The following is a 27,851-nucleotide window of genomic DNA, read 5'->3' on the forward strand; positions in this document are numbered from 1 at the left end:
TAGAACAGCTTTGCTAGGGGCGTGAGAGGTTCTGGAGCCTAAATCTATTGTCGAATATTGTCAGATTGCCTAGTCTTTGCAGTATTTAGTGCCTTAGCTGTTTCTTGATATCTCATGGAGTGAATCAGATTGTTTTAAGACTGGCATCTGTAAAAGCTATGCTTACGAAATCCTTAAAAAAAAATTCAGCATTCCGAGACTCTGACTGCAGGGTCTTAGCCTGGTGAAAGCATGTTTGAAAGCATTTTCTCAATGCTATGTTAATACCAGTTTCTGTAAACTAAACTAATACTTAATTTGAGCTGCCTCAGATTTAATTCCTGCCTCAGGCACTCAATATTGTTAGTACCAGCCACTCAGTAGGTAAAAACAGGAAGAAAGTCTCACCACTTGGTTTGTAGCAGTAGTAGAAGGGGAGCACATAACATAAAACAATGATGTATTCAGTTTTCTGTAACATGTACTTCATTTATTTCAAAAATTAGTATCCTGAAATCTGTTTCAATTTCACTGTACTGATTCCATTAGTCAGGTTTAAAAGGATAATGTCAGGAGCTGCCATCACATTTTGCTCCTTAATTTTGGGTCCCCTTTATTATTATCCAGTTGAGACTGGAAGAAAATGAAGAATAAAGGCCATGCATCCCAATATAGCACTGTTTCTACAAAACATAGTCGACCCATTAATGGATTCTACCACTTGTTTTAGAGTCCTTAAGAAGTACAAGAAACTGCTACTAACAAGAGAATCAAAAATCATCTCTTCATTACTCACGGAAATAATCAAACTCAACGGCTGGAATTTTACTGCCTGCCCACAATGGGAATTGGAGCAGACGAGGGATAGACAATGGAAAGGTCCATCGAACTTGGGCAGTATTTTCCACTTTCGGTGCGAACGCAGCTGGAAAATCCCACCCAGCATCTTTCTATCTAACTTGGATCATAAATTAGTACAAGCATTAGTTACCCTTTGAGTAAAGAATTTTTTCTCAAAAGCTGCTCTTAATTTACTTTACATTTACTTAAATGCTTCCCACTGACTTCCAAGAGCCCTCCCTTCTCTTTTCACATAATCCCATGGATTGCAGATGAGTTCGCTGGATTCTGAAATGGTTGATAATTCAAATGCACATACCAAATCTTCCAAATGCAGGTAGAGCTTGAAGGATCAGACAGATGAAAGGCTGGATTCTCTAACCTTACCAGCAGCTGGGGACGGCATGGTGGCACAGTGGTTAGCACTGCTGCCTCATGGCACCAGGGACCCGGGTGCGATTCCCGGCTTGGGTCACTGTCTGTGTGGAGTTTGCATGTTCTCCCCGTGTCTGCATGGGTTTCCTCCAGATGCTCCAGTTTCATAAGAACATAAGAAATAGGAGCAGGAGTAGGCCATCTAGCCCTTCGAGCCTGCCCCGCCATTCAATAAGATCATGGCTGATCTGTCGCTGCTCAGTTCCACATTCCCGCCCTCTCCCCATAACCCTTAATCCCCTCTCTTATCAAGAACCCATCAACCCGCGTCTTAAAAATATTTAGCGAGGCAGCCTCCACCACTTCAACGGGCAGAGAATTCCAGAGATTCACCACCCTTTGAGTGAAGAAGTTCCTCCTCAACTCCGTTCTAAACCGCCCCCCTTTTATCTTGAGGCTGTGCCCCCTAGTCCTACTGTCTTTTTTGAGCGGGAAGAGTCTTTCCACCTCTATCCTATCCATCCCATTCATCATCTTATACGTCTCAATGAGATCTCCCCTCATTCTTCTAAACTCTAACGAGTACAAGCCCAGTTTATTCAGCCTCTCCTCATAGCTCAACCCCCTCAACTCCGGCATCAGCCTAGTAAACCTCCTCTGCACTCCCTCCAAGGCCAAAATATCTTTGCACAGGTGCGGCGCCCAAAACTGCACACAGTACTCCAGCTGCGGCCTCACCAATGCCCTATACAGCTGCAGCAAGACCTCCCTACTCTTATATTCAATCCCCCTCGCTATGAAGGCCAGCATCCCATTCGCCTTCCTGACCACCTGCTGCACCTGCAAGCTGGGTTTTTGCGACTCATGCACAAGGACCCCGAGGTCCCTCTGCACCGTCGCCTGCTGCAGTTTTTCACCCCGTAAGTAATAGTCCTTCCTACCATTCTTCCTACCAAAGTGGACCACCTCACACTTGCCAACATTAAATTCCATTTGCCATTTCCTGGCCCATTCGCCCAGCCTATCTAGATCCTTCTGCAGACTCTCCACACCCTCCGCACAATTTGCCGTTCCCCCAATCTTGGTGTCATCAGCAAATTTCGACACCCTACGCTCGGTTCCCTCCTCCAGATCATCTATATAAATGGTACAAAGCTGAGGCCCCAGCACCGACCCCTGGGGCACTCCACTAGTCACCATCCGCCAATCCAAATAGCACCCGTTGACCCCCACTTTCCTACCACAATCTTAATGATGTGCATTGACCCAAACAGGCACCAGAGAGTGTGTCGACTAGGGGGATTTCACAGGAACTGCACTTCAGTGTCAACATAAGCCTTACTTGTGACTAATAAATAAACTTTACTTTTACCTTTTAGGATCCTCCAGTCCTGCTGCAGTGAATGGAGTTTTGGCTGAGCACCAAATCCTCTGTTCTCGCTGGCAGAAGTGGCTTTTAACATGTGTAGAACTGGAAGGGCTTTGCATTGAACTGGGATCTTTGTAGGTGCGGAATTTAAGCCCACTTTTACATGTGTGTTCAGGAAACAGTGACTGTATATTTATTGTTGCAAAGTCTGTTCCACATAAGTAAGCCACTTCAAAATCAAACAAAAAAAATCTAGCTGTCTGACAGCCCAAACTCATATTCTTCTGCAGGCACTCAGCCTCCTTCAAGCCCTCTCTTTTTATACCCATTCCTGTTTCAGTATAATGCCTTCTTAGAAAGATAGGGAATATGACCAGCTGTGTAGCTGTGGCTGAGAAGTGTGTAAGGAGGTACTGCCCCTTCTCAACTTAAGCCACTGCTGTGTTACTCATGCTTAAGGAATCAGAGTTTATTGTGATTTTGAGAGGAAGGTTTAGGACTATTGAGAGATAGAAGGATATTGGGATTGGTTTTGGAATGCTCTATTAAAGAACCAAATGAGCTGAGTGTTCTTACATGCTGTATCTCTATAATTTTTAATTGCACCAGTTTAATCTATGTTTATGCTGAATTGCTTTGCCCAGAAATTGTACCACATATCTAGTATTATGAGGAAATAAATTCTTCTCTTCTGACATAGGAGCAACATCACAATCATTAACATTTTTCTTTTTGATTCTGATGGCATCTTCTGGCCCCACGGAAAGTCAATGGACTTTGGTTGGCCCACTGCATCCCCTGCGGCGATCTCTCAATGGCAAGGGTAGAATCTAATTTAGAACAGGAAACTCAAATTCTAAAAGCATCCTAGTTTTTTTCTGAACCCTCCCTAAATAATCAAGATGCCTTTGAAGGTTGGAGCAAAAAAATGCACACAATATTTTAAATATGTCGTCATTCAATAGAAGAGCTTATTTTGTCTAAAAGCCAACGCTGTAACCTACGTACTGACCTATTTGACTAACATTGTTCATGAGAGCTCAACCTTGACCTGATGCCCTCAATGACAGATCTATAATTATATCCAGATTTCCTCCACCTTTTTATTATCAGATATTTCCGACTCAAAAAGGGGCAACTAAAGTACTTGAATGAGAAATATATACAGATATTTTTTATAGACCTCCAGAGACATTTGATAAAGGATACTATTAGCTGAGGTTGAAGTTCATGGAACTGAAGGCAAATTATTGACTTAGAAAATTGTCTGAGCAGCAGGAGACAAAAAGTATGGATAATGTGCAGGATTTAACTAGTGATGTCACACATGGATCTGTCTGGGGACCTCAACCATTCACCAAATTTATAAAAAAAAATCTTTGATAGAATAGAATATGAATTTACTGATGACAAAGAGATAAGCAGGTTTATAGCAGCGTAAGTAGAAGTTGAAAATTATGAAAAGCTATTTCAAGGTAAAGTCAATGGGCAAAACTGTGGCAAATAGATTTCAAAGTAGCAAATGTGAGATCATTCATTTTGGACCTAAAAAGGATAGAACAGAATACTTGTTGAATGGTCCAATGGATCTTCGAGATCTACATAGATCATTAATATGCAATGGATAGAAATAATCTAAAATCCTAATGGAATGCTAGGCTTTATTTTTAGAAGAAGAGAATACACGGCATAGAAATTATAATCCAGCTACACAAAAGCCCTAGTTAGAGCAGATTGGTCATACTATGAGTAATTCTGAGCGCCATAACTAAAGAAGAATATTTTAACCTTGGAGGGAGAGTAGCATAGCTTTATAGAAACATAGAAAATAGAAGCAGGAGGAAGTCTTTTGGCCATTCGATCCTGCTCCACCATTCATTTTGGTCATGGTTGATCATCAAAAGCAATACAAAATCTGAAATTGCTGGAGAAGCTCACAGGTCTGACAGCATCTGTGTGGGGAGAATAGGATCATCCAGACTCGAAATGTTGGGTCTATTCTTTCTCCACAGATGCTGTAAGACCTGCTTAGTTTCTCCAGCATTTTCTGTTTTTGTTTCATATTCCAGTGCCTGCTGTATTTTGCCTTTATCAAAATCAATATCCTGATCCCCCCTTCCTCCCATACTCCTTGACCCCTTTAGCCCCAAGAATTATATCATTTTCTTCTTGAAATCACACAATGTTTTGACCTCAACTACATTCTTTTGGTAGTAAATTCCACACAATCACCACTCTCTGGGTGAAGAAATTTCTCCTCACCTCAGTTCTAAAATGTTTACCCCTTAACTTCAAACTATGACCCCTAGTTCTGGACTCCCCCATGATCGGGAACATTCTTTTTGAATCTATCCTGTCTAATCTGTTAGAATTTTGTAGATTTCTATTTATAAGTTCCCACCCACTCTTCTAAACTCCAATTAATATAATCCTAATAGACTTAGCCTCCCCTCATATGACAGACCTGCCATCACAAGAGACAGACAGCCTGGTAAACCTTCGCTCCTCTCCCTCTACAGTAGGAACACCCTTCCTCAGATAAGGACATCAAAACTGCACACGATACTCCAGGTGTGGCCTCACCAATGCCCCGTACAGCTGTAATGAAACATCCCTGTTACACTCAAATCCTTCCACTATGCAAGCTAATAAACCATTTACCTTCTTTACTGCTTATTGTACCTGCACGCTTAAATTCAGCGGCTGATTCTTGAGGACTCCAAGGTCTCATTGAGTATTCACCTCTCTTCATTTACACCCATACGAATAATAATCTGCCTTCCAATTTTTGCTACCAAAGTGGATAACCTCACATTTATTCACATAATACTGCATCTGCCATGCATATACCCACTCTCTTAGCTTGCCCAAATCACGCTGAAGCATCTCTGCATCCTTCTCACAGCTGACCTCCCACCCAACTTTGTATCATCTACAAACTTGGAGATAAATTTGGAGATAATACATTTAGTTCCTTCTTCAAATCATTAATATATCATGTGAACCGTTGGGGAGCTAGTGAAGATCCCTGTAGACCCCACTAGTCACTGTCTGCCAATCAGAAAGATACTCATTTATGCCAACCCTTTTCTTCCTATGGATGTTCTGCTGGAGAATTTGTTGAAGCAGTCCTGTTACCTCACTGTAACATGGAATGAACTTAGAAAGATAATTTGTCATGCCAAGTAACTACTCTATGGCCATCTGTCGTTTGGCTATTGTCTAGATTGAGCTTTACCACATTGGTGGTGAGCATATGATCATATAAGGGGCCTGGTCGACCCTCAATTTGCATTTTGTAGATTAAGCTTCCATCAAGGTCAAGGCAAAGACATGCATCATTTTCTTGCATGAATCCCATGATGCCATCAACAATGATCTTGCAAGGTTGTGCGTAAAGAGTTGCTCCATGTACTGCTGGGAAACCTCACTGCCAGTGGAGAACCCATAGAGCAAATGAAGAAACTAATATCTGCTACTGGCAACTCGAATGCAGTTAGTTTCAAAGATTCTTGATCTAATGGCAGAACCCACATTTCGCATTGTGGATATTGAACACCTGAGCGATTGGGATGTCTGCTTTCATTTTATTGTCTTCATAAAGTGGTGAGGTCTGAGCAGCAAACACCTTGTTCAAGTGAACTGAGTCACTGCATATCCTGACCTTGTTATCTTTCTTTACTGTGACCACCATTGCTGAAACTCATTCTGTGGCCTCATCTATAGGAGTTATGACACCTAGTGTTGTCATCCAATGCAGCTCATTGACTGCTTTCTGCTTCATGGCTTTTGGTACTCAAAGCACAAACTGTTAATGGTACTGATTCATCTCATCCCCCAGATTACCAATGGCATCACAGTTGAAGAAGTCTTTCTATGCTATAATTTCTGAAGCCTGATTTTTGTAAAGCATTACATTCTGGACCAAGTTGAAAGAGTCCCAATTTAATGTTATCCCGAAGACATATTAGTGGCAAACATATTAGAAAGAGAGCTGGAATTAGGAAGTGGACAAAGAGAAGTGAGAAAGAAGTATGATAAACTGAATGAACGAGATGATTCATAGAAGGCGCAACACCTGTCCCTTTACCTCCTCCCTGCTCACTGTCCCAGATCCTAAACACCCCTTTCAGATGAAGCAGCGCTTCATGTGCACCTCCTTCAATCTGGTCTATTGCATTCGCTGCTCCCAAAGGAATCTATTCTAATCGGAGAGACCAAACTCAAACCGGGTGACCGCTTTGCTCAACACCTTCTGCAAGCAGGACCCAGACTTTCCTGTCGTTTGCCATTTCAACACACCACCCTGCTCTCCTGTACACATGTCTGTCCTTGGCCCTTTGCAATGTTCTAGCGAACTCCATGCAATCTGGAGGTACAGCACCTCATCTACTGATTGGGCACTTTACAGCTTTCCGGACTGAACATTGGGTTCACCAACTTCAGAGGATGAACTCTCTGCTCCACCTTAACCAATTTCCATTTATTTTGTTTCATTTCATCTCATTCATCCATTTTATCATCCTTCTTTCTCACTTCTATTTTTCTACTTCTCCATCCCAACTCTCTTTAACATACGAACATAACATAAGAACATAAGAAATAGGAGCAGGAAGGAGTAGGCCATCTGGCCCTTCGAGCCTGCCCCGCCATTCAATAAGATCATGGCTGATCTGTCGTGGCTCAGTTCCACTTTCCGGCCCTCTCCCCATAACCCTTAATCCCCTCTCTTATCAAAAACCCATCAACCCGCTTCTTGAAAATATTTAGCAAGGCAGCCTCCACCACTTCAACGGGTAGAGAATTCCAGAGATTCACCACCCTTTGAGTGAAGAAGTTCCTCCTCAACTCCGTTCTAAAACGCCCCCCCTTTATCTTGAGGCTGTGCCCCCTAGTCCTACTGTCTTTTTTGAGCGGGACGAGTCTCTCCACCTCTATCCTATCCATCCCATTCATCATCTTATACGTCTCAATGAGATCTCCCCTCATTCTTCTAAACTCTAACGAGTACAAGCCTAGTTTATTCAGCCTCTCCTCATAGCTTAACCCCCTCAACTCCGGTATCAGCCTGGTAAACCTCCTCTGCACTCCCTCCAAGGCCAAAATATCTTTGCACAGGTGCGGCGCCCAAAACTGCACACAGTACTCCAGCTGCGGCCTCACCAATGCCCTATACAGCTGCAGCAAGACCTCCCTACTTTTATATTCAATCCCCTTCGCTATGAAGGCCAGCATCCCATTCGCCTTCCTGACCACCTGCTGCACCTGCAAGCTGGGTTTTTGCGACTCATGCATAAGGACCCCGAGGTCCCTCTGCACCGTCGCCTGCTGCAGTTTTTCACCCCGTAAGTAATAGTCCTTCCTACCATTCTTCCTTCCAAAGTGGACCACCTCACACTTGCCAACATTAAATTCCATTTGCCATTTCCTGGCCCATTCGCCCAGCTTATCTAGATCCTTCTGCAGACTCTCCACACCCTCCGCACAATTTGCCGTTCCCCCAATCTTGGTGTCATCAGCAAATTTCAACACCCTACACTCGGTTCCCTCCTCCAGATCATCTATATAAATGGTAAAAAGCTTTCTTTCCACTGTATCCCCCACCCCCCTACTCAGTGCAACTGCCACGCTCATCAAGCAGCCCTTTAAGAATCTGTAGTTGTGTTCTGCTATTCTCACATTCTGATCACTTAATGGACACTGTTAGCACCTTCTCAGCCTTCTGTATCTTATTTATATTCCCTTTGCCCAATTCCACCCCCCAACCTCCCTGCCCCTATAGTATAAATCACTGCTGATTTTCTTTGCTCTCAGTTCTGACAAAGGGTCTGACAAAATGTTGGCTCTATTCTCTCCCTAGTAACAAAAGCTATAAATTACTAATCCATAATTTCTATCTCATTTTATTCCAGCCCTATTGAGAGGAAGGCCAACATTGCATTAACCTTTTAAATTATTTTTTGTACTTGTCCACTAACCTTTGGTGATTTCTATACATGAACTCCTCAATCTCTCTGCTCCTCCATAATTCCTTATTTCAATCATTTAGGAAAAACAAAGAATAAAGAAAAGTACAACCCAGGAACAGGCCCTTCAGCCCATCAAGCCTATGCCAATCATGATGCCCTAACTAAACTAAAGAAAAAACCTTGTGCCCGCTATCGCCTCCCTATTCATGTACACATCCAGACGCCTCTTAACTGTTGCTAAAGTGCCTGCTTACACCAATTCCTCTGGCATTGTGTTCCAGGCACCCACCACTCTCGACATGAAAAACTTCCCCCACACATCTCTCTTAAACTTTCCCCCCCGACCTTGAACTGGTGCCCTCTTGTAATTGACACTTCCACCCTTGAAAAAAGCCCCTGACTATTCACTCTGTCTGTGTCTCTCATAATTTTGTAGATCTTTATCAGGTCTCCTCTAAGCCTCTGTCTTTCCAGTGAAAACAATCCCAGTTTATTCAATCTTTCTTTATAGCCAGTACTCTTGAGATCAGGTAACATCCTGGTGAATCTTCTTTACACTCTCTCCAAAGCTTCCATGTCCTTTTCTGATCTCTTTGTTATGTCCAAAGTGATTTAAGGATAGAGCCTAGTCTTCTATTCCTTTCTTCCTATGAGAGTTGCATATTTGTTTTCCATCAGGCTTACTCCAGTTGATAGTTAATTAATGCTACTATTATATTGCATGTGCAATTTTACTTCGTGGCTAACTGGATATTTGAAAAAGACAGAAACTTTTCACCATGTTTAAGACCCCACAGATAAATGATAAATACACACAGGTAGCGTTTGCTTGAAATTTGAGCATACTCCCTCCCCCACAATGAGACATTCAGAGTCACAGAGGAATACAGCACAGAAAAAGATCATTCGGTCCATCACATCTGCATTGGCCAAAGATAAACCACCTGTGGAAGCGGGTTCCTAACCAGCTAATAAGATTTATACACAGAATGCAGTCTTTCAGAGGACAAGAAATCAGTAAGGAGTTATATGATTCTTAGACTAGCTAACACAAACAGTTTTACATATATGTGAATTCAGTAAGACAATCAAAACAAATAGTTATGATTTTAAAACATATATACTGATATTTTAAATGTATTTTAATGTACTGTTCACTTTGGTCAAGCAAAGTTACCAAGAGGCATGGTGGCAAATGTCATTAGTTTAAAGCCAAAGGCCTGGGAACTGGTTAGTAGCAGCATCCTTAATGGAATTTCCTATGAGGATACATATTCTGCAACATTTATGAATAGATGCATTCACTGCCCAGACACAAGGATAGATATGCCCCTGGGCATAGGAATACATGTCTATTCAACTTGGCAGTGAGTTGGTGGAGAAGTCCATTTTGACCTTGCGATAGAGTCTGCTGTTACCAGGAAACAGAGATATAGTTAGAGCCAAGAAGTGTGGCCACATCCACTGGACGAATGAGATATCAGCATGCTATTAAGTATCATATAGTTGGCTGAAGTATTTGACAGAGATTTATATTGATGTATGACTGTTAAATGAAATTGATTTTAAGCCAATGAAAAGTGGAATTATTGATTAGAAAAAAGTATAATTGACCTGTTTTTGACTCTGTACATCAGATCTTACAGACAGGTTTTGTCGCTCTATCCTTGGAGCTATTTAATCCTTTTAGAAGTCTTCGGTCGGCTGTACGTTTATTTTATTCTATGTTTTATGTTAAACAAATTTTGTTACATCTTTGCACAGAGATTATTGCCTTGTGAGTTTTGAATTGTCTAAGTTAAGATGCAATTGGCCATCTTGAAATTTCCCCACAACACCACCCAGCTTTCTAATTCCATCTTCCAGCACTCGGCCTATGGCTTTGTATGCCTTGGCATTACAAGTGCATATCAAAATACTTCTTAAATGTTATGAGGGCCCCTGCTTCCATCACCGTTTCAGGCAGTGAGTTCCTGATTCCCACTACCCTTTGGATCAGAAAGTGTTTCCTCACATCCCCTCTAAACCTCTTGCCCCTTACCTTAAATCTATGTTCCCTAGTAATTGATTCCTTCGCCAAGGGGAATCTTATAATCTCAATTGTATACTTCCCTCAGTCTCCTCTGCCCCAAAGAAAACACCACCAGTCTATCCAATTTCTCTTCATAATTAAAGATCTTTAGCCAAGACAACATTCTGGTAAGTTTCCCTTGCACCTTTTCCAATGTTATCACATCCCTTCTGTAATGTGGATTCCAGAACTGCATACAATATTCTAGCTATGGCTGAACCAACATTTTATATAATTAGTGTCCCAGACCAGAACCAGAAGGTATAGTATGAAGACAGACCAGCCCCCAACAATTTTTCTATTTTGGCACAAATGTAAGGAAAGGATTTTTTGCTCCAGGGATAATTCCACTGCTAAATTAAGAATCATTTTTTAATCAAAAGAAGCCTTATTCTCAACACAATTTAAGCATGACTCTTAACAAAATGAAGAAGTTTAACTCTTAACAATTGAACAATCTTTAAACATGAAAAGAAACAACTCTAATTTCTAACTAATCACTCTGTCAGTTCCAAATTAGCAACATCTTCTTTGAGACTTAAAACCCTCTTAAGGTGTAGTTAGCAATCACAACTATACTTGCTATAATAAGAGTAGGCAGATTTGGCGTTTTCTATATATGCACTGCTTAATCTCTCTGCTCCTCCACAATTCCTTATTTTGAGCATTTAGGAAAAAGAACAAAGAATAAAGAAAAGTACAACCCAGGAACAGGCTCTTCAGCCCATCAAGCCTGTGCTGATCATGATGCCCTAACTAAACTAAAGAAAAAACCTTCTGCCCTCTATTCCCTCCCTATTCATACCTCTTAACTGTTGTTGTTTTCAGGTGATATAGAGCTTTCAGATGCCTGCAAAATTCTCGAAACGTCAACTAAAACAGCCAATTCCAACTCATTTCTTGCAAAAGCCTGTTTCTCTTCTCTGCGTATAAACCACATTAGCACATGACCCTCTCAATCAACCTACTATAAAATTAAGTAAACAAAAGTCCATTAACTCTACTTAGCATTACCACTTGCAATGTTGAAATGAGTAATTATTCTGCTCTCCTAGCTTCTGAGCTATATTCTTTCCAGACATACTATCTGTATAAAAAAGGCTGAACTATAAAGCATTCTCCTGAAACATAAAAACACACTGTACATACATTTGTACACCTTCACCATAATATAGTTCTGGCATAATCTCCCTGCTCTTAAACTCTTTGCCTTGGTTAATAAAGGCACGTATACATATGCCATCTTAACTACTTTATCCACAGATCTACCTACCTTAAGGGACCAGTGTACATGCACACCAAGATCCCTCTGATCCTTTCCAGGGTCCTGTTGTTCTTCATACATTCCCTTGCCTTGTTTTTCCTGCCCTAGTGCTTTATCTTACACTTATCTGAATTGAATTCCATTTGCCGCTGATCAGCTCATCTGAGCAGCAAGTCTATATCTTGGAGGATAAGTCTATATCCTCCTACAATCTATCACTAATTACCACCCCGCCAATTTTTGTATCATCCATAAACTTTTGATCACCCTCCTTCATCTAAGTCTAAATCATATTTATAAACTACAAACCAGGAGTCCCAACACTGATCCCAGCCTTCTAGTCAAAAAACAACTTCTATCATCAGCTTCTGCTTCCTGCCACTTAGGCAATTCTGGATTCAATTTGCCAAATTTCTTTGCTGTCAATCTCCCATGTGGGACCTTATCAAAAGTCTTTCTGAAGTCCATGCAGACAATGTCAAACACATTGCCTCATCTACACAACTGATCATCTCTTAGAAAAATTCAATCAATTTGGTTAGACATGATCTCCCCTTAAAACCATGCTGATTATTCTTGATTAATCTCTGCCTCTCCAAATGCAGATTAATTCTATTTCTCAGAATTGCTTCCAATCATTACCCAACACTGAAATTAGACTGACTGGCCTGGAGTTTCCTAGTTATCCTTTTCTTCCTTCTTGAATAATGGTGTGTACTGGGTGTACAGGTACACAGGTCACTGAAAGGGGCAATGCAGGTGGAGAAGGTAGTCAACAAGGCAAATGACATGCTTGCCTTCCTTGGCCGGGGCATTGAGTTTAAAAATTGGCAAGTTATGTTGCCACTTAAGTCGACCACACTTGGAATATAGGGCCCGATTTTACCAATCGGAGGCTAAGGGCCGGATCCGGACGTAAAACGGATCCGAGCCCAGAATCCTCGTTCCAGCACACCCATACTGGCTCCGATCTGGTCCGTGCTGTGGGCAGGGCTTAGCGCTGCCAGAATGATCGGAGCTCTGAACTGTGCATGTGCAGTTCGAACAAAACCTGAAACAGCAAACCAGCAGAGAGAGCCGGCAGGGGGAGGGAGGAGTGGAGGGGGATGGGGGGAGGATAAGCTGCGATTGGACCCCCTGGGAGGCAGGCCTCCCTGGCGGACCCCACCCCCACTCCCCCTGGATCAGACCCCTCCTGGATGCAGGCCCCACCTCGGCAGAGCACATCCCCAACGTACCTCGATTGCTGCTCTCCCTCCACCATCCTTCTGACCTGCACTCGTTGATGTGGAGATGCTGGCATTGGACTGGGGTAAACACAGTAAGAAGTCTCACAACACCAGGTTAAAGTCCTGTTGGACTGGTGTTGTGAGACTTCTTACTGCACTCATTGGACAGCCTGCAGCACCTTCCTGGCATCTGCCAGAGGAGGGGGGGGTGGGCTCAGATGGGTTTCTGGTTGGGCGGTGGGTAGCGGATGGGGGAAGGATGGACTTGGGAGAATATGCACCACACCCACCAACCAGAGATCCATCTGAGCCTGCTCCCCTCCTCCAGCAGACGGCCAGGAAGGTGCTGCAGGCTGTCCAACGAGTGCAATAAGAAGTCTCACAACACCAGTCCAACAGGACTTTAACCTGGTGTTGTGAGACTTCTTACTGTGTTTACCCCAGTCCAATGCCAGCATCTCCACATCAACGAGTGCAGGTCAGAAGGATGGTGGAGGGAGAGCAGCAATCGAGGTACGTTGGGGATGTGCTCTACTGAGGGGGGTTCTGCCTCCCAGGTGGAGTCCGATCCGGCGGGAGAGGTCTGTCTCCCGGGGTGGGGGGGTCTGCCCTGTGGGGGTGGTCTGCCGGGGGGGCCTGCATCCCGGGGGAGAGGGGGGGCTGCCTCCCAGGGGTGGGTGGATCGCCGTGGGCGGGGGGAGGGCTGCCTCCCGGGGGGTTTGATTATGGGAGAGGCTACCTCCCAGAGGGGGGTGGATTGCAGGGGGTGGGGCTGCCTCCCGGGGGGAGGTTTTGATCACCAGGAGGGGTGGGGGTTCGGGGGGGGGGCGGGGGGGGGGGGTTCACAGGGGCTGCCTCCCAGGAGGTTCAGATCGCTTTTTGCGGTGGCGGGGGGGGGGCAGGTCTGCCAGGATGGTTAGTGGGGAGTCTGCGAAGGATGTTCGAGGAGGATGGGTTTTGGAGGTTGCCCTGCAGAATAGGAATCCGCTTCGGATTTTTATTCTGCAGGTTGATAACAGCATGGATCCAGAATGGATCCGAAGATGGTAAAGTGGGATTTGGCGGCAGAGTTGGGCACATGGTTCATTAAATCGTCAGACCGCCCAATTGGGGTGCAGACTGGATGCGCGCCCAAATTGGGTGTCGGTAAAGATGCGATCCGCTCAGTTTCGGGTGCAGATCATGTTACGGGCCGGACGCCTGAATTTACCATGATTTCAAGCCCATTAATTTTTGGTAAAATCGGGCCCACGTGGAGGCTTCGGAGAGGGTACGAAAGAGATTTACCACAATGTTGCCTGGTATGGAAGGCGTTAGCTATAAGGAGCGGCTGGAGAAACTTGGTTTGTTCTCATTGGAATGACGGAGGTTGAGGGGCGATCTGATAGAAGTCTACGAGATTATGAGGGGCATGGACAGACTGGATAGTCAGAAGTTTTTTCTCATGGTGGAAGAGGCAATTACTAGGCGGCATAAGTTTAAGGTGTGAGAGACAAGGTTTAAAGAAGATGCTTGAGGCACTTTTTTTACACAGAGGGTGATGGATGCCTGGAACTCGCTGCCGGGGGAGGTAGTGGAAGTGGATAGGACAGTGACTTTTAAGGGGCATCTGAACAAACACATGAATAGGATGGAAATAGAGGGATATGGTCTCTGGTAGGGTAGGGGTTTTAGTTCAGTCGGGCAGGCTTGGAGGGCTGAAGGGCCCCTTCCTGTGCTGTAATTTTCTTCGTTCTTTGGTACCATATTGATTGTCCTTTAGTCCTCTGGCAACTCTCCTGAGAAACCACTCAAAGCTAGTGGCTTTTGCTATCAAATAAACCTGTTGGACTTTAACCTGGTGTTGTAAGACTGCTTACTGTGTTTACCTCTCCTGAGGCCAGAGGAGAATTTTTTTTTTAGCCAGTGCCCCTGCTATTTGTCTCACTCAACAACCTAGGATACATTTCATCTGGCCCCGGAGATTTATCTACTTTTAAACCTGCCTGACCACTCAGAATCTCCTCCCTGTCAATATTAATTTCTTTAATTGGACCACAGTCCTTTCTCCCTGATTCCTATGCTCCATACTCTTGGAATTCTATGATTCACATCATTTCTCTCACTAGTGAACACAACACAACACAGATTAGAACCCAGCTACACCTTCCAGTTGCACACACGTATTACCGCTGTGGTTCTTAATGGGCCCTACTCTTTCCCTACTCAATTAACTTTTACTCAAACAGTCTCAGCGCAGGATAACAGGTTTTGGGGCCCTGCTGGAGCTATTCAGCTCAAGTCCTGTTTTATCAGATAAGATGATAAACCAAGACCCCATCTCTCCCAAGAGATTCCTATGGCACTGTGTCAAAGAGCAGAGGAGTTGTCCCCAGTATCCTAGCTAATATTTGTCCCTCTATCAACATATGAAAAATAGATTATCTGGTCATTATCACATTGCTATTTGTGGGAGTTTGCTGTGCATAATTTATTTTAGAAAAGTGACCACATGCATTGACTGTAAAGTGCTCTGGATTGTGAAAAGCATTATTCAAATGCAAACCTTTTATTGTTTTTCATTATCTCAAGCATTGGTCAACTTCCTCTTGTTTGTCTCACAGCCTTAGCTGTCAGGGCATTGGTTTTCAGGGTTATATAGCTACCTAACTCAGTTGCATTGAGCCTGATGCAGAATTATCAACACATTTGTAATTGGCAACTGACAGGCATATTATCTTGGCATCAACTGAGATGTTGGCACAGTTCTTACAGTACCTTAATCATTAGAGACTGTAGGTATGGCCAAAGATTCAAGTTGGATCTCCGTAAAGTGCCCAGGACCCTCCACAAAAATCTCTCCCTGAGTTAAACTCAGAAACTTTGGACTGACCTGAATAGTTTCCCAGGAAATGTTAAACATAAAAATCCTAACTTATTACAGGTGGCATGATTGCAGATAGTTAGCAGTGGGTTCAGTTCTGGCCTTGGGTGCCTGTCTGTGTGGAGTTTACACATTCTCCACATGTGGGTTTCCTCCGGGTGTTTCAGTAGCTTCAAGTTTTTAGGTGTCCAGATCACCAAGAACCTGTCCTGGTGCCCCCATGCCGACACTATAGTTAAGAAAGCCCACCGATGCCTCTACTTTCTCAGAAGACTAAGGAAATTTGGCATGTCAGCTATGACTCGCACCAACTTTTACAGATGCATGATAGAAAGCATTCTTTCTGGTTGTATCACAGCTTGGTATGGCTCCTGCTCTGTCCAAAACCGCAAGAAACAACAAAAGGTCGTGATTGTAGCCTAATCCATCATGCAAACCAGCCTCCCATTCATTACTCTGTCTATACATCCCACTGCCTCGGCAAAGCAGCCAACATAATTGAGGGCCCCACACGTCCCGCCCATGCTCTCTTCCACCTTCTTCCATTGGGAAAAAGATATAAAAGTCTGAAGTCACGTACCAACTGGGTCAAGAACAGCTTCTTCCCTGCTGTCATCAGACTTTTGAATGGACCTACCTTGCATTAAGTTGATCTTTCTCTACACCCTAGCTATGATTGTAATACTACATTCTGCACTCTCTCGTTTCCTTCTCTATGGACAGTATGTTTTGTCTGTATAGCGCAGGACACAATATTTTTCATTATGTGTTAATACATATAACAATAATAAATCAAATCAAATCAAAAATCCGAAGATGTGCATGTTAGGTGGATTGGCCATGCTCAATTTTCCCTTAGTGTTCCAAGATATACAGGTTAGGGAGATTAGCAGTGTAAATACATGGAGTTATGGGGATAGGGCTGAGGTAAGATGCTCTGTTGGAGTATCAGTGCACACTCAATGGGCCGAATGGCCTCCTCCTACACTGTTGGGATTATTTGTAGGGATTCTAACTCCAGAACAATCCCCCAATTATTCACACTGACACTCCCAACTCCCTCTTCAACTACAGCCTCCAGTCCCACTACCCAACCAGCTTCCCAATCAGAGCTGCCTCCCCCACCACACAATTACTGCCACCACCTGACTGGCCCCTGAACCACCCCTCCCTCCTATCCACCTGTTATATGTTACCATACCTATTCACTCATTTATCCACTCACCCTTTCATTATCAGTCACACTGGATACTTAAACTGACCATGCAGCAGTTAATGCTGTGAAAAGAGGGCATGTCTTATCTTCCTGATGCTGCAGTGCTGTGATGACAATCTCCAATTGATAATATGCTCTGCATTTTTGGAGAAGCTGGGCTTGGAAAACTGGCAAAATATGTAGAGCAGCATCGATGTATGGAAAAGTTGAAGTGGACTAGCAATCTGACAAAGATTGCCGCTTCATGGAAGATCCAGGCCATCATATTAGGACAGTACTTGCAACTTCACAAGTGTATACCTGAGGCCCCAGTTATATTTAACAGCCCCACACTGCTGGTAACTTGAGGGCATAGAGAAAGCATATGCTTCTGAAAACTAAGTTTTAGTTCTATATTATTAATCGAATTCAAATTCCATCAGCTGTCAAAACAGGATTTGAACTCATGTCCCCAGACTGTTAGCCTGGGCCTGTGTACATATTACCACTATACCATCACACAGTTCACAGCTACTATCAACAACTTCACAGTCTTGTCTCTTGTGACTTGCACAGCCAGTAATCCACATGGTAAACTTACAATCTTCCTCAATTTATGACAGAGTGGCTGATGATTGAAATTCATAACTAGAATGAAATGTCAATTCCCAACTCTAACCCACTATCCAAAAGGTGAGTTAGTATTCAGGTTTTGATCTCAAAAACTTATGAAATGGGGCTGATATGTTAGAGAGGATATTTCCACTGGAAATTAAATGTTAAATTATTTACTATCTTGACAAGATAATTAGAAAGTACCACATATCCAGTGAGTTGGAAAATTCATTGATCCCTGCCTATGAAAAAGGGCCAGAGACTGAAAGAAAGAAGCTGTTACACAAGCTGAGAATGAGCAATAAAAAAAAATGAACCTGCTGGAAATACTCAGCAGGTCGAGCAGCACATGTGGAGAGAGAAACTGAGTCAACATTTTGAGTTGAATAAGATTTTTCTTCTGAAAATGAGAGAATCCCTTTTTTATAATCAGGGAGGCTACAAGTGTAGTTAAGATTTGGTAAATGGAAGTTATGAGGGTTTTTGCAGAAGCTGAAGGTTGGTTTCAAAGTTATCTTGGTTAGTTAAAGCCGTGGATTAATGGCCCTGAATTGTCGTTCAAAACATAGGCACTTGTGGTGAGAACAGATAAGTTGATGTTTCAGGTGTGGACTAATGATTTCTGACAAAGGGTACATGCCTGAAACATTGGTTTTCTTGTAACGGTCTTGTCTCTAGTTCCTAGTGGCAGTAAATCTATGGGACTAATACAGCTGCTTAGTGGTGGAAATGAGAGAACGTTCATCAAAAGCAAATTGGAGGGTCCTCATTTAAAGTTTGGCCTGAGATATAAGAGGCAGATTCACCATTGTGCCCTGCTGGCTGATGGACGGGGCAAGCAAGTAAGATTGAGCGAGAGCTCTTGCAATCTTACTGACACCGGATATTCGGTGTGATCAGCCTTGTGCCCATTTCTGGCATGAGGCTGAATAAGTTATTTACATTATATGAAAATTTTTTTTGTATTAATTTACTGAGCCTGGACATTATCGTCCAGGTTCACTTGCCAATGTGGCCTCGCTGGTAAAGGATCACTCTGGTGAGGGTCTCAGCTGCTCACCAGCAATAGGGACCAGTTATGATGACCTCCCTGGTAAAACCAGAGGCCATTGAGGCCCCTCCCACCCTGCAGAGGTCAGGGACAAGGAGGATGCCCTGGGGCAGTGCCAGCCAGAAGGGGTGGGGCTTCCTGGGTGGCAGGACCAGGCTGGGTCGGCTGGTCGGTGGGACTATGGGAGTGAGGGAGGGACCCACTGCGCACTCTGCATTGAGATGGATGGAGGGAAGGAAGACGGACAATCAGGACTGGTCATGAAGGCGGGAGATAGTCGGGTGGCCGATTACAGGGTTAGGGGGGCTGCTGTGGTTAAAAAAGCACAAAGGCGGAGTGACAGGTCATAAGAACTAAGAACAGAGGTAGGCCATCTGGCCCCTTGAGCCTGCTCCGCCATTCAATAAGATCTTGGCTGATCTTTTTGTGGACTCAACCGCTGCTGGAGACTGATGCATGCACAACGGTGCCCTCTGCTGCTCTCAGCTAGCGTTCAGGTGACTGAAGCCCCACATCCTTCCCCCTATAGGCAAGAAACCGTTTCTGCTTTTTTTCATGCACTGAGTATATCAGATAGTAGATTTGAACTCACCAAAAAAATGGATCTGAAACTTTCCTGTTTTCATGCCTGTCATGGACTTAGAATATTATTGGTAAGACCACCCCCATAGTGTTAGACCAGAGATAAAAGCTAAACCCTATAATTAGTTGTGCCTTGTTAACCTGAGAATGCTTGTTGGCTAGGGATGGAAAAAATGTTTCCTGAACATGCTGTTTGCACAGGAATTTTTAAAAGGACAGCAAAAGCACTTTAAAAAAATCTAAACAAATTACCACTGTAATAATGTCATCAGGGCCAGACTTCCATCACAAAAACCTTTTATTCACAAACCAGAAATGAAACATATCCATGGTTTACAACACACAAGTTCAAGCCTGTGGGCTCCAGAATGACGATCTAGGTTGAGGCAGTGTCTTTTAAGTCGCTGTTGCTTGTTTCCTATTGAACAATCTCCCACTTGCTCAGTGGGGTGTTCATACTCCACAAAGCCCATGGGACATCTATTGATGATCCCTCGTGTCCTTTGTGGCCACCATATCATGCCTCCCCCCTCAGGCCTGAGTCATCCCGAGTCTTCCCTGTGAAAAAATCCTTTCTGACGCTTTGCGATTGGTCTGAGGTCAATTGAAGGCAGGACTAGAGTTGGTGGTGTGCACTGAATTGGGGACCTTCATTTCCAGAAGGAGCATCACAAATCACTGATGTAGATTTCACCCCAGGTTCTTCTTCAGTCAGGGTACCAGCTTCCTCCACTTTCATCTCAGAGTCCATGTCCCCGTTATCTAGAAGGACAGGCGCAGGGCCAGCTTCAAGATGTCACCTGACACTGGCCATGGCCCCCTCTATAGCCAGTAATGAGGTCTGTTCTGGGGTGAGCTCTCTACTCCTGAGGTAGTCCGAGTGTTTCCTTAAGTTTCTGTCTTGGACCTTTACTTTGTAAGACACTAGCCCCCTTGTAATAAATTGAGGGTGACTTGATGGGGCTTCAGAACAAAAGGCTTTACTGCCAATGCAATTACTATATATACAAATAGTGTCCAAAAGGATAACTGTGCGACTGTACACTACTCCTCCCCAGCTCCTTCCCAATCTGGGATTTGCCCCACCCTCCTCCTGATTGGCTCTGAAGCTGAGCCAACCATGTGGCCCTCAGGGAACGCCCCCTTAAAGGAGCCATGCTACCACAGCTGTTTTCTCCAAAACGATCCCAAGGATCCAGCTGGGACATTCACCAAAGTTCCTTACAGGAAGCAGGTCACCTTGCTGAAACATACTTCCTTTACTGGATTTTTTGTTGGGATTCCCCCTCCCTGCCAGGTTTGGGAATAGTAGGCTTAATCTAAAGTCGCCATCCCACTAACAGTTTCACAGGGGCAATTTATGTTGTTGTATCAGGAGGATCCTATAGTCACATAGGGATCATGCCAATTTGGTCTCTATGGATGCTGCAGGTTGTTTATTCATGCCAATTTTAAAAATCTGCACTACCCATTTTGCCAGCCCTTTTGACGATGGGTGATGAGGTGTTATTCTGATGTATCTGATGCCTTTGAAAAGCATGAAGTTTTGGAATTCACTGCTAGTGAAGGCAGTGCAGTTGTCGGAAACCAGAACTTCTGGTATTCTGTGCGTGCAGAAATCCTGCCATAATTTCTTGATTGTAGCCTGGAGTTCGGTTTCTGCTGCCCACAAGCCTGGCTCCTTTACAGCATTGAGTTCATGTGGTATATTTTAAACCAATTGGAGTGTGCATCCACTAGGATCAAAGCATGGAATGCATAAAAGAACAGCTAGGTTCACGTGCACTCGCACCCATGGTCTTTTAGGCCACTATGTGGAGATGCCGGTGTTGGACTGGGGTATGGTTAAAAAGGACCGTAGGAGGAGAGGTAATAAGCCGTGGATAACGAAGGAGGTGAAGGAAAGTGTTAAATTAAAAGCGGAGGCGTTTAGAGTAGCTAAGAGTAGTGGGCGAGAAGAGGCTTAAATGTCAACAAAGATTGACAAAGAAGTTGATAAAGAAGGGTAGGAGAAACTATGAAGCTGGGCTAGCGCTTAATATAAAAAAGGATAGCAAGAGTTTTTATAAATATATAAAAAGGAAGAGGCTGGCTAGGGTGAACGTTGGACCCTTAGAGGATGAGAGGGGGGACTTAGTGGTAGGGGATGGGGAAATGGCTGAGGTCTTGAATAACTTTTTTGTTTCGGTCTTCACGGAGGAGGACGTGAATAATTTGCTGGGTGTTAGCGATGGAAAGGTGGTAGGACTGGAGGGCCTGAATGACATTATTGTTACTAGAGAGGCGGTGCTTGACAGACTGGAGGGACTGATTGTGGACAAGTCCCCAGGACCGGATGGAATGCATCCGAGGGTTCTGAAAGAAATGGCGGAGGTGATAGTGGATGCCTTGGTGGTTATTTTCCAGACGTCGCTGGATTCCGGGGAAGTGCCGGAAGATTGGAAAACGGCTAATGTTACACCATTGTTTAAGAAGGGTGGCAGGCAAAAGGCGGGGAATTATAGGCCGATTAGTTTAACATCTGTTGTAGGAAAAATGTTAGAATCCGTCATCAAGGAGGAAATAGCGAGGCATCTTGAGGGGAATTGCTTGATAGAGCAGACGCAGCATGGTTTCATTAAGGGGAAGTCGTGTCTGACAAATTTATTGGAGTTCTATGAGGATGTGTCTAGGGCGGTGGATAGAGGAGAGCCGGTGAATGTGGTCTTTCTTGATTTTCAGAAGGCGTTTGACAAGGTACCTCACAAGAGGTTATTGCAGAAGGTAAGGGGGCATGGAGTTGGGGGTAGGGTGTTAGCGTGGATAGAGGATTGGCTGTCAAATAGGAGGCAGAGAGTGGGGGTTAATGGGTGCTATTCGGATTGGCGGTTGGTGACTAGTGGAGTGCCCCAGGGGTCAGTGCTGGGGCCTCAGCTATTTACCATTTATATAGATGATCTGGAGGAGGGGACCGAGTGTATGGTGTCGAAATTTGCTGATGACACCAAGATTGGTGGAACGGCAAATTGTGCGGAGGGTGTGGAGAGTCTGCAGAAGGATCTAGATAGGCTGGGCGAATGGGCCAGGAACTGGCAAATGGAATTTAATGTTGGCAAGTGCGAGGTGGTCCACTTTGGTAGGAATAATGGTAGGAAGAACTATTACTTATGTGGCGAAAAACTGCAGCAGGCGACGGTGCAGAGGGACCTCGGGGTCCTTGTGCATGAGTCGCAAAAACCCAGCCTGCAGGTGCAGCAGGTGGTCAGGAAGGCTAATGGGATGCTGGCCTTCATAGCGAGGGGGATTGAATATAAAAGTAGGGAGGTCTTGCTGCAGCTGTATAGGGCATTGGTGAGGCCGCAGCTGGAGTACTGTGTGCAGTTTTGGTCGCCGCACTTATGCAAGGATATTTTGGCCTTGGAGGGAGTGCAGAGGAGGTTTACTAGGCTGATACCAGAGTTGAGGGGGTTGAGCTATGAAGAGAGGCTGAATAAACTAGGCTTGTACTCGTTAGAGTTTAGAAGAATGAGGGGAGATCTCATTGAGATGTATAAGATGATGAATGGGATGGATAGGATATAGGTGGAGAGATTCTTCCCGCTCAGAAAGGACAGTAGGACTAGGGGGCACAGCCTCAAGATAAAGGGGGGGTGGTTTAGAACGGAGTTGAGGAGGAACTTCTTCACTCAAAGGGTGGTGAATCTCTGGAATTCTCTGCCCGTTGAAGTGGTGGAGGCTGCCTCGCTAAATATTTTTAAGACACGGGTTGATGGGTTTTTGATAAGCGAGGGGATTAAGGGTTATGGGGAGAGGGCGGGAATGTGGAACTGAGCCACGACAGATCAGCCATGATCTTACTGAATGGCGGGGCAGGCTCGAAGGGCTAGATGGCCTACTCCTGTTCCTATTTCTTATGTTCTTATGTTCTTATGTTCTAAACACAGTAAGAAGTCTGACAACACCAGGTTTAAGTCCAACCGATTTATTTGATAGTAAACTCACAAGTTTTCGGGGTTTGCCCCTTCGTCAGACGAATGGAGAGTTCTGGCCTCAGACGGAGCATATAACAGCACAGACAGTTTACAGATTACTGATTAGAATGTGAGTCTTTACACCTGACCTGCTATGATTCGCATTCTAATCAGTAATCTGTAAACTGTCTGTGCTGTTATATGCTCTGTCCGAGGCCAGAACTCTCCATTCGCCTGACAAAGGGGCAAACTCCGAAAGCTTGTGAGATTACTATCAAATAAATCAGTTGGACTTAACCTGGTGTTTTCAGACTTCTTACTACTTTTAGGCCAATCCCATGGATGTAGGGAAGCTGAGGGAGGGGGTTTCTGATCCATTTCAGGACGAACAAGGCCAACACTGGCATTTACCAGAAATGTGGAAAATTGTCCAGGTGTGTCATGTGCACAAAAAGGACAAATTCAACTAGGCCAATAACCACCTAGTGATCTACTCTTGATCATTAGCAAAGCGATGGAAGGGCCAGGGAAGTCGGCAGTGCTATCAAGCAGCACTTACTCAGCAATAATCTACTCACTGGTACTCAGTTTGGGTTTTGCCAGAGCCACCCAGAGATGGATAAAAAAGCTGAACTCAAGAGGTGAGGTGAGAGTGATTACCTTTGACATCAAGGCGGCATTTGACCAAGTGAAGCGTCAAGGAGCAAAACTGAAATCAGTGGGAATCAGGGATGAAACTGCTCATTGCCTGGAGTCATACCGAGCACAAAGGAAGAAGGTTGTGGTTGATGCAAGTCAATCATCTCAGTCCTGGGACATTGCTGGAGAAGTTCCTTGGGGAACCAACCACCTTCAGTTGCTTCATCGATGACCTTTCCTCTATCATGCAGTCAGAAGTGAAGATGTTTGCTAATAATTGCACAATGTTCAGTCCTCAGATGCTGAAGCAGTTGTATCTATGCACAGTAAGATTTAGACAACATTCAGCGCAAGGTGTTAAGTATCATTTGCACCACACAAATGCCAAGCAATAACCTTCTCCAGCAAAACAAAATCTAACCATCTCCCCTTGACATTTAGTGGAACTGTCATCTTTGAATTTCCCACTGTCAACATTCTAAGGTTTACCATTGAATAGAAATTGAACTGGATTTGTGGCTGCAAGAAAGGTCCGAGGCTGGAATCCTGCAGTGAGTAACTCAGTCCTGACTCCCCAAAGCTTGCCCACCATCTATAAGGCACAAGTTAGGAGTGTGATGGAATACTTTCTACTTGCCTGGTCAGTGCAGGTACAATACCAACAGAGGCTCAACACCAACAGATCAAATCAACCTACTTAATTAGCACTGCATCCACCAAGTTAACTCCCTTCATAGTGGCAGCAGAGTATACCATCAACAAAATGAACTGTAGCAACTCACCAAGGCCTAAGACATCGCCTTCAAAACCTTAGACCTCTATCACCTAGAAGGACCAGGGCAGGAGATACATGGGAAAATCAGCACCTGCAAGTTTTCTTCCAAGCTATACACCATTCAGCAATAAATGTTGGTTTGGCCAGTGATGCCCATAATCTGCGAATAAATAAATTAAACAAAAATCTCTTCAGAGAACACAATTCTGTCAACTTTGTATGTTGAACACTTCCTCAGACTTCTGAAATTGATGTTTTCTCACCTGCTGAATATCTCCTGCCATTTCTGTTTTCTATGATGCACAAGTACAGGATTTGACGAGGTTGTCTTGCCAAAGTGCACTACACTTATCATGAAGTACATGTGAGCATCTCCCTCTTCTCTCCAGCAGCTTTGTTTTTAATTCTTTCATGCAATTTGGATGTCGCTGGAAAAACCAGGATTTGTTACCCATCCCTAATTGTCCTTGAGAATGTTGTGGCGAGCCATCTTTTTGAACTATTGCAATCTATGTGGTTTGACTTTCCTGTAGTGATTTTGATATGATTGAGTGTCTTGCTAGACCATTTCAGAGGACTGTGGGTGCCACTCAAATTGCTGTGAGTCTGGGGTCACACGTAGAGCAGATCAAGCAAGGATGACAGGTTTCCTTCCCTAAAGGACTTTAGTGAACCAGATGGCTTTTTTCAACAATCAATGATAGTTTCACGCTCAACGTTACTGAGACTAGCTTTCATATGCAGATTTAATAGTTGCAGGGGTGAGAAATTCTGCCAGAGTCCAACTTTTGGACAATATTTTTTTCTGACCACTCTTTAATCCCCCACCAATTTGGCTCACTTTCTGTGATTGTGAGATGCAGAAGTCTTGTCCCCAATATCCACAGCTCCCTGCAGAGAGCCATCCATATTTCATATTCTTATTTTCATTTTTCCACATCTGAATCTTGTCTTCTAAACCACTGCACCTCCCCCCTCCGCCTCCCTCTGCACAGTTCCTCAGGTTGTACATTTACATTTTGTTTGTCCAATTAATGCCCACCCCCGACCCACCCTCAAAGTATAAATTATGTGCTAATTTCTTTGTCTTTAACTCTGGCAAAGGGTCATCCTAACTTAAAACATTGGCTCTATTCTCTCTCCACAGATGCTGCCAGAGATTTTTCAGCATTTTTTGTTTTCATTTCAGATTCCAGCACCCGTAGTATTTTGCCTTTATGTTATAGCAAATGGCCTTCCTGTGCTGGGCTGTCTTTATGGTGCTGCCTCTGCTGCAGAGGTCGCTGCCGATAGATGGGGCATGGACAGGGTGGTAGGGAAGTGTAACTGAGGTGGGTGCAGGGATGAGGCTCCGGATCTCAGAATCTGGGGTGGGAACAAAACCAGGGGGAGGGGTAGTGGAGTAGGGATGGTGGGAGTAAGACCAAAGAGAAAGTGAGCCAGGCCTAGCTGGTGGTGGCAGAGCATTGGCTGAGTCCTGGGCTGTGGGAGATGTGGGGTCAGATCTTTAGGATGGGGTGGGGGGAGGATATTGGGGCCCAGGAGGAGGGACCAGGCTCAAGACCAGGGCTTGAGTCTGCCATCCACTTTTCTTGCACGTCATTCAGTGTTTTATAAAGGTTTGGGATTTGACTCAAATCTATGAAAGGTTTCACTTTTATCCATAAAATATTGCACCTTTCCATTCGAGCTTTTCACCACATCCAGGCGATATGAAGAAATCCATGTCGGATGGAAGAGAAGAAGGGGATGTGATTGGAGGAATGTGGGATGAAAGGGTGTGAGTGTGAATGAGCAAGTAAGGGCTGTGTGGGAACGCAGGGTATGAGTGAATGTATGGGAGGGAGGACATCCGCGAGTAAGTTGGCAAGGGGGAGGAGGGAGCGGGCATGAGTAAGTGAGTGGAGAGTTGAGTGGGTAGGGAGGGTATGAGTGAGTGAGTGGGTTGGCAGGTTGGGAAAAGGGGTGTGTTTGTTGGGGGAGGAGTAGAAAGAGGCATCACTGAACTTTCTATAACCATGGAATATGAGGATGTTGGCTGAAACCTGCTTGAATGGTAAAATAATAACATTTTTACGATGTACTATAAAAATAAATTACATGATTCCTTGTCACAAACAACGTTCAGACCATTTTGTCTTTGGCCACTCTCATCCCTTTATTAATAGAATTTAAATTCCAGCAGCCATTGTCATGGAATCTGAACACACATGTGTAGACTCTTAGCCTGGGCCTCTGGATTACAAGGCTAGTAACTTTTTCGCTGCACTACCGCCTCCCAAAGTAAAATCTTAGGCTCTTTCTTGCAATGAAGATAATGTCCCTTCCATGCAGCATAGGAACATTTTCATCCCACAGAATTGCTTTGCGCTGATGCAATGAAAAGCAGAAAAATAATCTGCAATCAAGATATTTTGTCCCGAAAAAGGGATTGCCAATGTGAGATATTCAGCCAATGATGATGGCACAAATAGAATCAATAATTATTAGTGCCTAGGTGTACAATATAGATATATGAATAATGATAAATCATTATGAACATTGTTGCCTCCAATCTGATTTCTAGAAAATACATCTGAAATGGTTTGTTACAGTCCTTACCCTAACCAGGCCACAGCGTCTTGGTAGGGACAGAATTGTCAGGCCAATAATGTCTTGGATGCTTTGCCGTTTGGCAGCTTTTCTTTTGGATATTGCTATAATTTTGTATCCAATCAACATTCTAACCGTACACGAGACAGGTGGAAAAATGTTGGTATATGCACTGTCCACCATGCAACTCAGTCACACTAGTGTATGCAGACTCTAGGCTGGATCTCAGCCTGTTCAGCAGTGGAAGCTCAAAAACTAAACTGAGTTCTTGTGGACAATCATTAAGGGCTCTTGCTCCTGGTTGACAGTTCACTAATCCTGCAAAATGTGGGCATACAGATATTGGGTGGAATCTTTCATTCTGAAGCATAGTCTGGGTCATAAGAGCAGAAATGAGAAAGACTCCAACTCGGGGGTGGGATGGTGGGCTGTCTGTGATTTTGCACCATTCAGCTCATTACATGTGCATGTGCAAAGAGCACAGCAAATTGTG

At 44.1% G+C, this 27,851-nt stretch overlaps 1 protein-coding gene across 1 annotated transcript in view; it reads right to left on the minus strand.

Moving 5' to 3' along the window:
- The window catches only part of asip1 (agouti signaling protein 1), an 82,991-nt gene that overhangs the window by 34,854 nt on the left and 20,286 nt on the right, over positions 1-27,851 (minus strand). The window lies entirely within an intron of this gene.

This window comes from Carcharhinus amblyrhynchos, chromosome 16 (assembly GCF_965287045.1).
Source record: "Carcharhinus amblyrhynchos chromosome 16, sCarAmb.v2.hapA, whole genome shotgun sequence".
Classification (NCBI taxonomy): domain Eukaryota; kingdom Metazoa; phylum Chordata; class Chondrichthyes; order Carcharhiniformes; family Carcharhinidae; genus Carcharhinus; species Carcharhinus amblyrhynchos.